The following is a 17075-nucleotide window of genomic DNA, read 5'->3' on the forward strand; positions in this document are numbered from 1 at the left end:
CGCCTTTTCCATTTATTCCCTTCCCCCTTCCCTTTCCCCTCCATAACCCACTAAATAAACTCTATACCCAAACTCTTTTTCTCTCTGCATAATGTATCTGTCTGTCTCTTACCCGCCACAGTATCCCACCTGCCAAGGGTATCCACAAGGCCACGGGTGACCCACCACTGCCCCCAGTGGGACTGATCCTCCACCACCTGATTATAAATGATAACACTATTGATTCTTTGCATTTCCTCGGTGTTTTTTGTTATGTCCCTTTTTTTCATTTCTGATTTTCTTAATTTGGATATTCTCTCTCTGGTTTTTGGTTAATTTGGATAAAGGTTTATCCATCTTGTTGATTTTCTTGGAGAATCGTCTGTTTGTTTCATTGATTCTTTGCATTGTTTTCTTTCTATTTTATTGATTTCAGTCCTCACTTTGATTATTTCTTGTCTTCTGCTCTTCCTGGGTGAGCCTGCTTCTTTTTGTTCTAAAGCTTTCAGGTGTGCTATTAAATCACTATGTGAGATTTCTCTGTGTTCTTTATGTAGGCACTTAGTGCTGTAAACTTTCCTCTTAGCACTACTTTCATAGTGTCCATAGGTTTTGGTATGTTGTGTGGTGAGCCCACGAATACTACACAGTAGATGTATAGCTGATCTATTGGACTAACTATGGGAAGTGTATATATATAGGAGCAGCCCGTTTCTGCAGAGCTATGGGAACACCTGTTCTTTAGATGAGTCACTGTCATTCTGTAGAAATCTCGTGAAATCATGACATTTCCCCCTTCTATAGTGTCCCAGCAGTGGGTAAACCTGAATTTTCCCATAATGGCAACCCAATACCTCCCCCCACACCAGGAAGCCATAGATGAAAGGCATTCACTCAGTCAAACCTTTGTTCTCACAGCCAAAATCTGCTCCCCCACAAACTTTCTTTATTGACAGTACTCACTGAAAAGAAAGGAGCCTCGTACAGAAGGCAATATGTCTGCTCTAACGGCAGACTCAAGAAGGTGTAATCTACTGGTCTTCTGCTTTGACTTAACAGGTTATTAATATTCTGTATTTACTCTTCACCTTGATTTCAACTAACATAGGATCATAGCCCAGAAAATTACCTGTTATACAGGAAAAAGGCCTGAGTTGCTAAAACTAATTTCAGAGAGAAAAATTCTCACTTGGGCACCCTGCTGGAGTCAAAAGCAAGGCCCCCAGAAGAGATTCCTTTTAACTCATCCAGCTAGATGCTAAAGTAAATCAAGTGTGCAGACCACAGTAGCTACCAAAGCTGTGTTCCCAGCCACCTGGGAGTTTCACAGCCACGCCCCCTCTGAGATGTAAGGCACCTCCTTGCCAGAGCCTTGTGACTATGAAAATGCATGCTTGAGACTATTGTTCCTGTCTATGGGATTGCTATGTCAGTATGCCTGTATAAACTGAAAGCTTTGTGGAGATCACCCCTTATGCTTCTTCTTGCTCCTTCTTCATTTCCAGGAATAAAGAACATGTAGCAGCAATGCATGTGAGTTGATTTATTTCGTTTTACCCTCGGATCCAATTAGCCAGGTTTTCGCCTACCATCCTGAATCTTTCTGGACCCTGCGGCATTTAATGGGCTTAACTCCAAAATAAACCTCAGTAATGTGTACTCATTTTCTTTGAATTCTAGGAAGCCTTTAATTTCTTTCTTTATTTCTTCCTCGACCCAGTGCTGATTCATTTTTCACTTTCCATGATAGCAGACTTTCTACAATTAGTGTTGTTGTTGCTGAGTTCTAACTTTAAGCAATGGTGATCTGATAAGAGACAGGGGGTTATTCCAATTTTTTATTTTTTTGTATCTGTGGAGGTTTGCTTTGTTACCGAGTATGTGGTCAGTTTTAGAGACGGTTCCATGAGGTACTGAGAAGAAGGTATATTCTTTTGTGTTTCGGGGAAATGTTCTATAGATGTCTATTAAGTCATTTTGAGTCATAACATCTGTTAGTTCCCTTATTTCTCTGTTAAGTGTCTGTCTGGTTGACCTGTCCATTGGGGAGGGTGGGGTATTGAAGTCTCCTACTATTAGTGTGTTGGGTTTGATATGTGATTTAAGCTTTAGTAATGTTTCTTTTAAAAATGTGGGTGCCTTCATGTTTGGGGCATAGATGTTCAGAATTGAGACTTCATCTTGATGTATTTTTCTAGTGATGAGTATGAAATGTCCTTCTCCATCCCTTTTGATTGATTTTAGTTTGAAGTCTATTTTGTTAGATATTAGGATAGCTATACAGGCTTGTTTCTTAGGTCCATTTGGCTGGAAAATCTTTTCACAGACCTTTAATCTGAGGTAATGTCTGTCTTTGAGACTGAGGTGTGTTTCTTATATGCAGGGAAAAAATGGGTCCTATTTTCATACCCGTTCTGTTAGCCTGTGTCTTTTTAGAGGCAAACTGAGTCCATTGACATTAAGAGATATTAATGCCCAGTGATAGTTAATTCCTGTTATTTTTGGTTTTGTTTTCGGTAGTAGTGTTTGTGTGTTTCCCTTCTTTGGGGTTTGCTGGGGTTTTCTGTTGTCTGTGTTTTTGTCATTGCAGGTAACTTCCTTGTGTTGGAGTTTTCTTTCTAGTACTTTCTATAAGGTTGGATTTGTGAATAGGTATTATTGAAATCTGGGTTTGTCACGGAATATCTTGCTTTCTCCATCTATTGTGATAGAAAACTTTTCTGGGTATAGTAGTCTGGGCTGGAATCCATGGTCTTTTAGTGTCTGCAGCACATCTGTCCAGGACGTTCTGGCTTTTAGAGTTTCCATTGAGAAGTCAGGTGTAATTCTGATAGGTCTGCCTTTTTATGTTGCTTGGCCTTTTTCATTTACAGTTCTTAATATTCTTTCTTTATTTTGTATGTTTAGTGTTTCAATTATTATAAATGAGGGATCTTTATAGCACAAATTCTAATTGGTCTTAATAATAAAAACTTGGAGTCAGTTATCAGGGGGGAAAGCTGAAGGACCATAGAAGCAGAGGGGCCAACCTCTAGGGATTTCTTACCTCTACCAGTGCTCAAACCAAAGGGACAATCCTGTCCTCAGACTGCCTCCTCAGACTGCCTCCTTAGACTGCCTCCTCAGACTGCATCCTCAGACTGCATCCTCAGAATACACCCTCAGACTGCATCCTCAGACTGCCTCCTCAGACTGCCTCCTCAGACTGCCTCCTCAGACTGCCTCCTCAGACTGCATCCTCAGACTGCCTCCTCAGACTGCATCCTCAGACTGCATCCTCAGACTGCCTCCTCAGACTGCCTCCTCAGACTGCATCCTCAGACTGCCTCCTCAGAATACACCCTCAGACTGCCTCCTCAGACTGCCTCCTCAGACTGCATCCTCAGACTGCATCCTCAGACTGCCTCCTCAGACTGCATCCTCAGACTGCATCCTCAGACTGCCTCCTCAGAATACACCCTCAGACTGCCTCCTCAGACTGCCTCCTCAGACTGCATCCTCAGACTGCCTCCTCAGACTGCATCCTCAGACTGCATCCTCAGACTGCCTCCTCAGACTGCATCCTCAGACTGCCTCCTCAGACTGCATCCTCAGACTGCCTCCTTAGACTGCATCCTCAGACTGCATCCTCAGACTGCCTCCTCAGACTGCATCCTCAGACTGCCTCCTCAGATTGCATCCTCAGACTGCATCCTCAGACTGCATCCTCAGACTGCCTCCTTAGACTGCCTCCTCAGTCTGCCTCCTCAGACTGGATTGCTCTTCAGACAGCATTGAGTTCCTGTCTCCTCACTCCTTATATTACTCTTTCTGCCCAGCCATATTACTCCTATCTCCACCTCCCTAGTGCTAGGATTACAACTGTGTTATCCCAACACTTTGTGTGAGCTCTCCTTTAAGCTGGATCAATTTCATGTAGCCCAGGGTGGTCTTGAACTAACAGAGATCTGTCTGTACCCTGAGTTGTGTGCCTCCACTGCCTGGCCTCTAGTGGCTTTTTTTTTTAACACAAACAAAATGTCACTACAGGACTTTTTCTGTCCAGTCTATTTGGTGTTCGGTATGGTTCTTGTACTTTCATAGGTATATCCTTCTTTAGACTGGAAAAGTTTTCGTCTATAATTTTGTTGAATATTATTTTCTGTGTTTTTGAGCTGGAATTCTTATAATTAGGTTTGGTCTGTATCCCAGATTTCCTGCAGATTTTGTGTTAAGAATTTGTTGGAATTATCATTTTCTTTGATCAATGAACCTATTTTCTTTATTGTATCTTCAAGTCCTGAGATTCTCTCTTCCGTCTCTTGTATTCTCTTGGTTATGCTTGCATCTGTAGTTTCTGTTCGTTTACCCAGATTTTCCATTTCCAGAATTCCCTCAGTTTGTTTTCTTTATTGTCTCTATTTTAATTTTCAAGTCTTGAACTGTTTGTTTATTTCTTAGTTTTCTTGGCTTTCTTTAAGGTATTTATTGATTTCCTCCAATTATCTTGTTTGTCTTTTCTTCCATTACTGTAAAGGAATCTTCATTTCTTTTTTAAGGCTCTCTATCATCTTCATAAAGTTATTTTTAAGGTCATTTCCTTCTGCCTTATTTGTGTTGGTGGCTGCCATGGATCCTACCCAAAATTTTAAAGTAGTTTGTTATTATCTAAATAGTCAAACCAAGTCAAGTTTGCTTTATGTCTCCTGGTCCTCTCTGTGCTCGCATTTATAATAATTTTAGTTATTTATTATGTTGTCTTTTGTGGAGAGTCACTTATATAGAGAATATATTTTGACAATGGAGAAAAATAGTGAGCATGCATCACTGAATCATGTGAAGCCTTAAAAATCATTTTGTATGTCTGATGGCGCAGACACGGGGTGCGAAAGCATCAGTGAAGCACGATCACTAAAATCTCAGAGACAGAAACTGAGGTTCAACCTGAAGGTTACCTCCACCTCAGTCTGAAATGGTGATCCTGCCTCCAGGAATCTCAGAATGAGACTGAGAGCTGTCCCCTCCCATCTTATAATCCTTTCTAGTTCTTAGCTTAAGGGCATGTACCACTACCACATGATTTCTGTTTTTTTTTTTTTTTTTTTTTTATTTTTCGAGACAGGGTTTCCCTGTGGTTTTGGAGCCTGTCCTGGAACTAGCTCTGTAGACCAGGCTGGTCTCGAACTCACAGAGATCCGCCTGCCTCTGCCTCCCAAGTGCTGGGATTAAAGGCGTGCGCCACCACCGCCCGGCTACCACATGATTTCTATGGCAACCAGTGTGGCTACTGGGATTAAAGGTGTGTGTCATTGTGGATGCTGAGATTAAAGGTGTATGTCATTGTAGCTACTGGGATTAAAGGTGTGTTTCATTGCTGCTTGGTCTGTAAGACCGGCCAGTGTGGATGTTTTACTTTTCTGATCCTCATGCAAGCTTTATTTATTAAAATGCAAATGAAAGGCCACTACACATCAGTCTCTGTGTAAGAACAGGTATCACCAAAAGTCTGGATGTCCTTTTTGACATCCACAAGATAGTCAGCTAGTAGCGTGTTGTGAGGATTGGTGTTCAGTCCTAAGTTCCATGTAAATCAAGTGGGTAGCAGTTTATAATACCAACCATCAGGAAACGCAGAAGCTCCCTGAATTTAACATTTGTGAACAAAGCCAGAGCTCAAGGGTAGCAACTTCAGGGAGATTGACTCAAACCCCTGAGGCCTCATCAGAGGGAAGCAAAAGGGTGTGTGTACAGAATAATGTGAGAAATACTTGAGTGCACTTTTGATATTTCAATTGTTCTGTGTGTGTGTGCACGTGTGTGTGTGTGCGCGCATGTGTGTGCACATGTGTGTGTGCATGTGTGTGTGCGCGCATGTGTGTGCGCGCGCATGTGTGTGCACATGTGTGTGTGCATGTGTGTGTGTGCGCGCGCATGTGTGTGCACATGTGAGTGTGTGCTTGTGTGTTCATCTGTGTGAGTGCATACCACATGTCTGCAATGCCTGGGGAGGTCAGAACTGTGTGTTGAATCCCTGGAGCTGAGATTATAGGTGGTCGCGAAATACCTGGAATGGCTGCTGAGACCTCAGGTCTAAACTGCTCCGTCATCTCCAGCCTCGTAATTGATGCTCTAAATTGTTGGGTGTTGGTATTTTAAAAACTCCATTGAGAGTTTATGAACCAGAGGAAAACTGAAGTTGATCTTGTGGGAGCCAGTATGGCTTCACCTAGCACAGGCAGGAATGAGGGAGCTGGTGTCTGACAAGTACAGCAGTTAGGGGACATTGGGATCTAATGACCTTGCAGAGGGAGAAGCAGAATGGGGTGAAGTCAAAGCATTCCTGTGGGATGCAGTGTGACCAGGAGCAGCCAGGCCACACCCTGCTTCAGAGGCTGAGGGAGCAGAGAAGGGGGTGAGACACGTGGAGGTGTGAGTGCTTTTCCTTTCGTGCATTAGGATGAGCAGTGCTGTCTGTGGACTTTGCTGTGCTTGCTGCTGGCTCTTTCTGTTTACACCTTTCTGTTTACAGGTAGAGAATTGCCATCGAAATTGGGGTTGGTTATCCTATGATCCCACATTTTCATTTGGGTTGAGCTGAAATGCCAGTGTTAGGATTCTACTGTGTGGGTAGCTCAGGGTCACTCAGGTGCTCAGCCAATCCCCTCTTTATGCCTTGACCCTGTCTTGAGGCCCAGTAAGATCAAGTCTCTTCCCTTCAGATGCCTGCTTGCTGGAAATCTGAGCCCAGGAGTTAAGTTGCCTGCCTAACTAGATTTGAAGACCACATTCCTCCCAGGCTTATGGATGCTCCTACAGGGTTGCCCCTCCTCTCTTCTGGGTTTCTAAGCCTCCCTTGCTGTCTTCTGACTCCTCCTCCCTTCTAGAGCAGTTTTCAGGTAATTCCTTCAGGGTTCTGGCCTCTTGACTGTGGGTCTCCTGGCAGAAGGATGATGGCTTCCTTGTGTATGATCCACCCTGCTTTCTCCATGCCTCAGTTCACCCTGCTGAGTGGTAGAGTTTGGACTGAGCCTTTGCTTCTTGATCTGGAGGGTTCCATTCCTCTTGCTTTTGTTCCCAAGCAGCCTCTCCTGAGCTGTGTCCTCCTCAGGGGGAGCTGATACACCATGGCAAGGAGTTTGTCTTTTCAGCAGGGTCCCGTGTCTCTGGACAATGGGCACATGTGAAGAAGGGCTGCCTGTGATGGCTGTGACACTAGGGTGCCGTCTGCTGTTCTGGGGCAAGCAGAGCTTCTCTTCTGGGTGACTCTGGGGTGGGACTCTGAGGTGTAGAGATTCTGATGTCTCTGTTCCTTTTTCAGGTTACTTTGAGACTAAGACTCGAATTCTGTCCTTATGAGAAGACACAAATGACACAGAAGGACCAGAAAACTGATCTGTGGCCCAGAAAGCGACAGCCCTGAAGGCAGGGAGTAGGATGGAGCCACTACTCTTGTCCTTGAGAAAACAGGGATCCTCACTGGGGTATGTGTCCCATGTTCCCTCTCCCCAACCCTTCTAGTACCAGTCCAGCTTGTGTGACCCTGAGGGTCCAGTTGCCTGACCTGTTGAACTTTCTGGGCCACGGTTTCAGCACTGTCTGCTTGGGGCCAGTAGGTTCCAAGACCACCTTGACCTGCAGCACACTTTCAGTTCCTGGACAGCCAGAGTCACCTTTAGTGTGGTAGCCACAGGGCAGGAGTTGATACAAGTACTGAACCCAGGAGACTAGGAGACTAGGCTTAAAGTCTTTGAACTTTTTAACTTGAGAGTATTTTGTAGGAATAAAACCTTCTAGAGCTGCAGCTGGCTCAGTTCCAGAATGCTGCACCGAGCCTTCACCTGCCCTTTGTCATCAGCACCTTCTCTTTACAATATGTAAAGAGTGTCTGAGAGATTCCCAAAGGTGCAACACCCATGCAAAACTTGGCTGGGAAAAATCCTGCAACCTGTGGTATTCCGTGATGGAGAATTAGCATTTGGCATTGTCCCTTTGAGAAACCTAGATGAGATGTTTTGGGATATGATAATGAACTTGCTAAAGGTGTAGATTGGATAACAATAAAAATCCCTGGGCTAAGGGAGAGTGTCTCAGTTTGTAAGAGACTGAGTCCCCCTGCAGCTGGAAAGACTAAAATCATCCTTAAGGTGCCTCTGCATCTTCTTCCCAGGGTACCAGTGTGCAACTGACACCCGATCTATGTTTGCACCAATATCATAGGGCTTGATGTAGAACAGATTTGCTCTTGAAGAAGGACAGAGGATCCGAATACTCTTAAGGCCTGCAGGAAGTGCATTCTCAGGGCAAGAGGACTCCAGGATTGGCAGGGTCCAAGGGAACTTCCTATCTCAAGAGCAAAGGTTTATGCAGTTGTTAAAATGCCTGCTAAAGGAAATGGAGAGGAAGTGAAGGAGAAACAGGTACAGAGCTGCTGGTGTTAACTTAATGGCGCTGCCACTGGTTTCAGGCAATGAACGCCTCATGTTCAATGAAAACTGACAGTAAGGAAGCAAGTGTTGAGAGCTCTGAGGAGAGCTCATCAGAAAGGAGAGTCCAGATCATCCAAAATTTCATCTTTTGTAATTTAATGTCAAATGCTCTTGAGTTGTTTTAGAGTGAGGAGTCACTCAAAGCTTGATCCGATGAAGACCAGGGAAGGGAAAAGGAGCAGAGTCTGACTGGAAGTTGTCAATCAGCAGAGGAGGATGTTCCTTCACAGTTAGATAAGAGTGCTGTTTCGGAAGGAAAATGTAAGTGAGGAGAGCCAAGATACTGGAGATGATGCTCCCCTTCTTTCATCAGATGAAACAGACTTAGAAATAAGAAAGGCTAAAAAACTAACTGTACATTTAAAAATACAGGAGCTTCCAAGACAAAAAATAGGAGAAAAAAAAGGATATTTCTCAGTAGAAAAAAAGGGGGAAAAGGAGAGTTTAATAAAGAAAATCTTCCCAGTAGAAAAATGGGAAGAAGAAAGAACTGAATGGAAAAATTTCCCAATAGAAAAGGAAGAAAGAAAAGGAATTTTCTGGACAGAAAAAAAGGTAAATGCTTAATTATGGTCCTACATTGCTACCTGATGATGGAATTGAGGCATGGTTGCCTAAGGTGTTGAGGACACCCCCACAGGTGTTCCCAGTCACTACGCAGCAAATGCCTGCAAGTAATCAATATCTCCAGGGTCATGTTCAGATTAATTGGAGACCTATGGACATGGCAGATCTGAAAAGGTTTAAGGAAGCAATGGTAGCATATGGGATGCATCTGCCCTATGTAAGACAGGTTTAAATCACTGGGCTACTCAGACTTATTCTGCAAGATTGGAAGGACCTCATGGCAGCTACGCTAGAAGCTAGTCCTCAGTTACAGTGACTTACTTGGTGGAGAGAAGAAGCAGCAGCCGTGGGATGGTATAATCAGACTAGAGGAGCAAACGTAGTAAAGGACCAATTATTAGGACAGGGTCACTCTGCCAATTTACAAAGGCAGGTACGGTAGGATGATGCCACTGTTGTGCAGTGTCATCTAGTGGCTTTAAAGGTCTGGGATAAGCTCAAGGAATCAGGGAACAGATCTATCTCCTTCCCAAAAATCACACAAAGTACAGAGGAAGCATACACAGATTTTTGCAAAGATTGACATCAGCAGTGCATAGAGCAGTAGCTGATCCTGATGTTAGACAGGTATTAAAAGAGTCTTTGGCATTTGATCATGCTAATGATGATGCAGAACACGAATCAAATAATCCTACACTACCTCCGAATAGGGTATACTAAGGTTTTCTTTATTAAAATGGAAACTCACAAATCACAAGAAGGAAACAGGATTGGGATTCAACATACAGGTGGGGCAAGTGGGAAGAGGCCAAAAGGATGGTCTCACTGGACTTTTGGTACCCAATGCCATGCCCCACCTGGTCCAGCCTCTCAAAGACTATTGGCTGGGGCTGGAGAGATGACTCAGTGGTTAAGAGCACAGCCTACTCATCTAAAGGTTCTGAGTTCAATTCCCAGCAACTACATGGTGGCTTACAACCATCTGTAATGAGATCTGGTGTCCTCTTCTGACCTGCAGGCATGCATGTAGGCAGAATACTGTATATACAATAAATAAATAAATCTTTAAAAAGAAAGACCATTGGCTGAAGGACGTTCCCCATCACCTCCCCTTTTGTCTAAATAAGAGAGTTCCAAATCCAACACAAAACTATATACAATAAGAACAGATATCAAATATAAAAATTAGAATTACAACCAGCATAAACAATATTAAGCAAGAAACATAGGCTAAATGTTTCAATAATTAATTCTATCCTAAGGAGTTTAAGTCTTGTATTAGAAATGGCTTGGCTAAATCATAAGAGGAAAGTAACTACAATTATCTAATCTTCAACCCCATCAAAGGCCTGAGGAGGGAGCAGGAAGTACAATCAAGCAGCTTCCAAAATGTGTAGTAGATGACAGAGACAACTGAGTACCCAATGTTTCTCTGTAACATTGGGGCATCCAACTTTAGCTTTAGGCCTAGAATATCTAACAGACCATTTTCAGAAGCAAGAAAATCTGAAAGACTGTCCTATCCTGTCTTGGCAAGGTTCAGCAGTCACTTTTATTTGTATTCTGCTTGTCCTCATTTTGATACCGCCCACCTTATAAAATTGTTACTAACAGGAAATGATTGTTTCTGTAAAGAACTGCATAGCAAGCCTGCAGCAAATGCCCCGTTTCTCCTCTTTCCCTGATCCTTTGAGCTGCCTTTGTAAGTTAGTCTGTTGGGCTGCTATAACAAAATACTTAAACTAAGAAGTGTATGAACAACAGGGATTGTTTTCTCACAGTTATGGCTGGGAATTCAAGAAGAAAGTACTAGCTTATTCTGTTTGGTGATGGTGTGCTTTCATATTGTGGATGACACCATCTGTACCCCACATGAGGAGGGACAAGAGTCTTCCTTTAACTTCTCTTACAAGGGTTTCAGTCCCATATATGAAGACTGTGAGTCTTAATTACTTCCCAAAGTATTTACCTATTGCTGTCACTTTGGAAGTTAGAATTGCAGTATGAATTTTGAGTAGACACAAACATTGTCAACATATGACTGTGATTAAACACCTGATGTTTTTATGTCATAACCGGAGTTGCCATATATGTTTTACAAATAATTTAGGTGACTGGGTTCCCAAGATTTTATACAGATTTTTAAAATGCTTTTCCTTTGTGCTTCCTAGACTTGGGACTTAGATTTTTTAGAGTGGATTGGACAAGATTTGAATATAACTTAATGCTGGTGTTTATTGCTTTTATTTGAAACTTTATTTGAACAAGCCTGTGTAAAATCTTTATGTAGCACTAGGTGGCACACTATGACTTCAAGTCAAAAATCTGTTGAGATCTGTAAGAAAAGTGCCCAAGTAAGAATGCTGTTGAAATAGACATCTATAAAGTGATTACATATCTCATACTCATGGATTCCCTGGTGCTTATACTAAAATGAGCAAAAGCATTATGTTCCCGACACGTTTACAAGAATTAAGTTGTGAAAAATGATCAGATTTTGAATTTTTTACTGAAAGGAACACGTTTAGCATGTTACAGAAAGCATCCGTAATATAAAATGAAAATTGTCCAGACACATATAAAAAGGAACAGTAATATTTTTATATGTTAAATATTAGAATAAAGAAGCCATGTGGTGGTGGCACATGCCTTTAATCCTAGCACTTGGGAAGCAGACACAGGTGGATCTCTGTGAGTTTGAGACCAATGTAGTCTACAAAGCAAGTTCCAGGACAACCAAAAACTGTTACACAGAGAAACCCTTTCTTAAAAACCAATATATATATATATATATCTCAACAAAGAATAAAAACAATCCTCAAGCTGGTGGCTTTTTCTTTCCGTCTTTCTGTATTAAGTACAACAGAACTGAGTTGGTGATGGTGATACTCATGGAGAAAGGGGCATTCAATCTGAAGTTTCAGGTTTAGTATTACTGCAGTCTTGGGACCGAGCTCATCTGCTTTGGTTCTTGGAAGCTCATTTATGAGGACTTGATTAGACAGGACACAGAGTAGGGAATTTTATGTGATGATGTGTATACCTGTAAGATTTTCTACAGGGGAATAGAGAAATTCTCTGAGGGAGCTGAAAGTAAGGCGTCTATTTAAACTTGGTCATTTGGCCTGGAATTAGTTGTGGTGCTTTTGTTTAAAGCTATGGTTGTGTAATCTGAGGGATAGCAGGAAGTTCAGAAATGGAGGAGGTTTTCGCCATCATTGGGAAGCAGAGGGAAAATAGAGAAGAGATTAGAGAATTTTGAGAATCTAGAGACCATAGTATAACACAGGTCCCTGCGGAAGCTTTAATTAGTTAGGTGGATGTTTCTGGGAATTTCAGGACAAGGCCTAAAGAGTGAAGGATGGAAACATAGACATTAAGTAGAAGGCTATAAGTTCTGGAACGGAGACATGAATTCATCTCTGATCAGAGTATTCTGATAGGTGGGATATCATAGATTTATAAGGCATGTTTATTCCCTTTCCCCCATATAACAAATTTTCTATCAGAATCTTCCATTAGCATAAAAATATGATCTGTCTTTTAAAAATCTTGTTTTTCATTAAATGAAACTCCAAGGTGTTTTTTTTTTTAAGCTTTCCTCTATTTTTAGTCTTTGGTCTAGTCTAGTTTTCATTTTTTAAGTCTTTTCTCTATTTTTAGTCTTTGGTCTAGTCTCTCATTTGCTATTCTTTTTAATTGTTATTTTGATTGTTATTCTACCCATTAGTCTTGGTATGGAAGATGTGGGGCTGGCATAAGTACAGAGTGGTGCTGGTTCTGCTGCTTGCTGTAGCTGTTCAAGCTTAGACTGTATTTGTTTTGGAAGTGATTTAAAATTTTCATTTTAGGGTTTTAAAACTTTAAGATGTGTGGAGGCCCAAAAACTGTGAGCCTATTCCACCTTGTCTGAAGGTCAGAGTTTGAGGTTGCTCCAAGTTGTTGATAATAACTGTCGCTACACTCCTTGACCTAGGGAGTGGTTACTTGGTGTTTTGGACATTAAGATGGCCCATAGAGCTGTATCCTTCTTCACCCTGACCAAAGGTCAGAGAATTCAAACTTTTTTTCTGTTACTTCTTATGAATTAGAGGTTTGACCTAGGGAGTGGCTGCCTTCAGGATCCTTGGTCTAGGGTGGGTTCACTGCCGAAACAACAGAATGCTTTCCTCATAAATTAATATCTTGATGTCTCAAAGCATGGAAGCAAGCAGCTGCTCTGGTTGTCCTTGGTATCACATTAAAGCAGTCTTTTGCCTTCTTCTCCTCCTTTGTCTTAGGGTATAAAAGTGTATGGAAAATTATTGTAGTCTCAACCTTGGAAGACTAGAAGGGTAGTTTTTTAAATGTACGTGTTTTGTCTGCACACACGTCTATACATCACATGCCTGCCTAGTGCCCGAGGAATCCAGAAGAGAAAGGTCAGATTCTCTGAACTGAAGTTATAGATGTTTGTGAACCCCTGAGGATGGGGAGATGTGAATCAAGGCTCTCTGAAAGGGAAGAGCTGTCAGTACTCATGAATACTGAGCTATCCAGCTTTGGGAAAGACCACTTTGCCCACGAACTCTAGACTAGGCTAGGCAACACAGCCAGATCTTCCTTAAAAATTCATACAAACACTCGAAAAAAAATGTGACTATGTGAATGGTCTTAGCATGTTGGGAGTCACTGGCAATCAGGATGTCTTTGTAGCCCCATGAATAGAACTTATGCATGGGCCACGTATGTACACTGTGGTGGACTGGAGCTTAGGCAGGATTCAGGGACAGTCTAGGCCATATGGGAATCCTGATCTCAAAAACCAACCAAATAAACAATAACTACAAACCAAAAGTTCATTTTTGTTCTGTTTTGCAGTGCTGGGAATGGAAGCCAGACTATGCTAAGCAAGCGCTCAAGCACTGAAGTACAATTCCTAGGTACAACAGGCTACACAATATAGGCTCCTTACTCATAGTTCTGGTGGTTATAAACATGATACTGTCATATGCTCCATCTCCAAGACTAGTCCTTCCTTTCTTCTCCATCTCCAAGACCAGGAAGGCTTTCAATCAGCTTCAGCTAATGGAGAAAACAGTGCGAGAAGGGCTTCCCGCAAAACCACAATGAGTGGGATTTATCTCCATCCATCTCATCCACTGCAGCATCCATGGCCAACAGTTTGCCTGAGCCTAGAGACGCGGGGGCTCCTTGGGCTTCATCTGGAAACCTGGGATTGCACCAGTGAATAGGCCTCGCTCAGTGCCCGTCTATCCTTTTTCTCCTTCTGCAACACCCGCTCTTCCCACAGCGCCTGGCCCACCTGGTCATCGGTGAGCAGGACAGGCTTGAACTTCTCCTCGAACAGCCTCTCGTTGGCCTCAGAGTGCAGCTGGTGGGGCCCGACGACACAGAGGTGTGCAGCCAGGTGGAGACACTTGTCTCGTTCATGTCGCAATCATGCGTGTGGTTCTCCAGGATCCACCAACGGCCCACGAAGCCCACGTCGAGGACCCGGCTGCGGAAGTCGATCCAGCATGGCTGCAGGTAGCTGCAGCGGGCCTCACAGAAGCCGGCCTGGGCATCGAAGGGCGCCTCGTACACCAGCGAGCAGAGCCCCAGAGCCCGCGGCCCCTCAGCCACAGCGTCGAGCAAGGCCTCTAAGGCCGCCTCGCTGGGCGCCAGGGCACAGTAGGCCGCGCCGCCGCCCAGCAGCCCCATGTCCGGGGCCGCGGGTCGGGCACTGCCGCGGCCGCGACATCTACACACGGCGTCATCTCGAAGCAGCGCGCAGGCCCAAGTGCCCAGTGGCGCCCACACCCACACTTTGCTGCCACCATCGCGGAAGAACCACTCGCCTCTCTTCCTGCTTCACTGCGCCCACTGGACCAGAATCTCCTCAGAGCGGCTGTCGCCGTCCTTCTCCTGCAGTCCGTTGGCCCAGGCGTTTCTTTTTGATAATTTTCGCCGAGCAGTAGATGAGATCTATGTGACCTGTGAATCGGATCAGAGTGTGGTGGAATGTAAGGTAAGGCGTGCTTTGCATCCTTCATCTAAAGTCAGATGCTTCAAGGTTTTCCTACTTCTGACTTGCTAACCTCACTTTTTTGAATTTTAATTGTATAATTTTTACTTTATTACCTGTAATGAGAATTATTCTTTTGGCCTTTAACTAAGATTGACTGATGCATGCTCGAGGCTTTCTTGATTTTTACGTTTAAAAATTTTTAATGTTTTATGTTATGTAATATATGTCCTCTCATATTCTTTGAAATATTTAGTGGAAAACTGTCTTAACTCATAGTCCTAGGGAAGATAGTATGTATGTACACACACACACACACACACACACACACACACACACACACTCTAGAAAACACACAGACACACCAACAGGATTTCAAAAGTCGTATCTGCATTTTCTTTGGCTACTGTTGGTGGTTATGGAGAGATTTTATTTCTTTTTATTTGTGTGTGGTTCAATGTTTGATTCCAACTAAATGCTTTAGTTAGAAATTGCTCCCTTTTTGCCGAAATAATTGGCATGCTTCTAATTCATTCTGCTTACAGAAGAGACTGATTGCTAGCCATAAACACTCCTGGGTGACATTGGGATGTCACTGTAAGGTGTTTTCTGATTTTAGGTAACCTTGTGATTGTAAGACTTTAAACAGTTATATAGCATAGTCAGTTCAGGAAACTCACCAGCCAGCCTGCTGGCCTTTTATTTAGTAAATGCAAGCTTTATACTATGTTAATTTTATTTAGTAAAATATTAAGAAAAATCAATGGTATATTTGCATAGAATTATTAAAAAATAACTGAATTTATATTTTTCAAGTAACTGTGGTTTTAATGGAAACCGTGGTTTATTATTTAGCCTTTGTGATACATGAAAAGGTCAAAGAAAAGTTACAAGTTGAGACAGCATTGTGTTTTCTTTTTGATTGGCAATAGCTAAGATAAGTTTTGTCCTAGCTTGAAAATATGGTTCATCAGAAGTACGATTATTCCACTAATTCCACTATTGCTCATCATTGTAGTATGGTGGTTACAATTAGTATTGTTATCATTGTGTAAAACTTATTGTCGTTTAAGAAAACCACTTCATTTTAAAAGCTAATTTTTGTGTGCATATGTACCATGCATGATAAATGTGTGGTAGACAAGACAACTTGTGGGAGCTGATTCTCTCCTTTTACTATATGGGTCTGGGATCAATATCAGGCTCTTAAGAGAGATAGAAAGTGCCTTAAGTTGCTCACCCATCCTGTTGACCCAAGAAAAAAATATTTTAAATTAAAATCATATCATTTGAGTGTACCGAGTCAGCATGTTGTGGTAGAACACATTACGATATTTGGTTTGGGGTTCAGCTTCTTCTATCAAGTGAATGCATGAGTCTAAAAGTGAGCAGAAAAGCCTGCATAATTTCTAGGTCATTCCCAGAACTCTGATTTTTGTCATTCAAAGTAGCAAATGTCTGACTGAAGGAATCAGATTTGTTGTGAAATGCCTTCTGTAGAGGAGGGAAATTGAGCAGTTGCAGCCACAGCTCTTGAGATTAGTGAAGCATCGTCATCTCCCTCTAGTGTTGCTGTGTTTGAGGAACACTCTTTTATTTCTGGTTCTGACACTTGCTTTATCCAGAGGGCCAGTTTAATAGCTACAAAGCTTTACTATGTAACTTGTGGATTAAGAGTGAAAAGGGGCTTGAGAAAAATTAAAGTGATGGTTGTACTATGACAAGATGCTTGAAGACTCATGCTAATAAAATCTGGTGACTTAAAGCTATGCTCACTTTGTCTTGTACCCTTCTTCCTACCTGGACTTCCTACTTCTTAAGTAACGTAAATAGATACAATTTGGTCATTACTTTAAGTATATACCTTATTATAATTTTTATTCTCTTTTTGTTTTTTCTCTTTTATCATTATCAAGGCTCTGTGATTTAATTTTCCATTCCATTACTGTATTTGTAAGATACAAAATTCAGACATTTCCCTGGTGTTTTACTTTTTAATTATTTTTGTGTTTATGGATGTTTTGCCTACATGTATATGGGTGCCTGGTGCCTGCAGA

General features: G+C 42.3%; 1 pseudogene; it reads right to left on the reverse strand.

Moving 5' to 3' along the window:
• Positions 1 to 14211: 14211 nt before the first annotated feature.
• On the reverse strand, positions 14212 to 15046 carry LOC142846759 (mitochondrial import inner membrane translocase subunit Tim29 pseudogene; annotated as a pseudogene).
• Positions 15047 to 17075: the final 2029 nt, after the last annotated feature.

Source organism: Microtus pennsylvanicus, chromosome 3 (genome assembly GCF_037038515.1).
Source record: "Microtus pennsylvanicus isolate mMicPen1 chromosome 3, mMicPen1.hap1, whole genome shotgun sequence".
NCBI lineage: Eukaryota > Metazoa > Chordata > Mammalia > Rodentia > Cricetidae > Microtus > Microtus pennsylvanicus.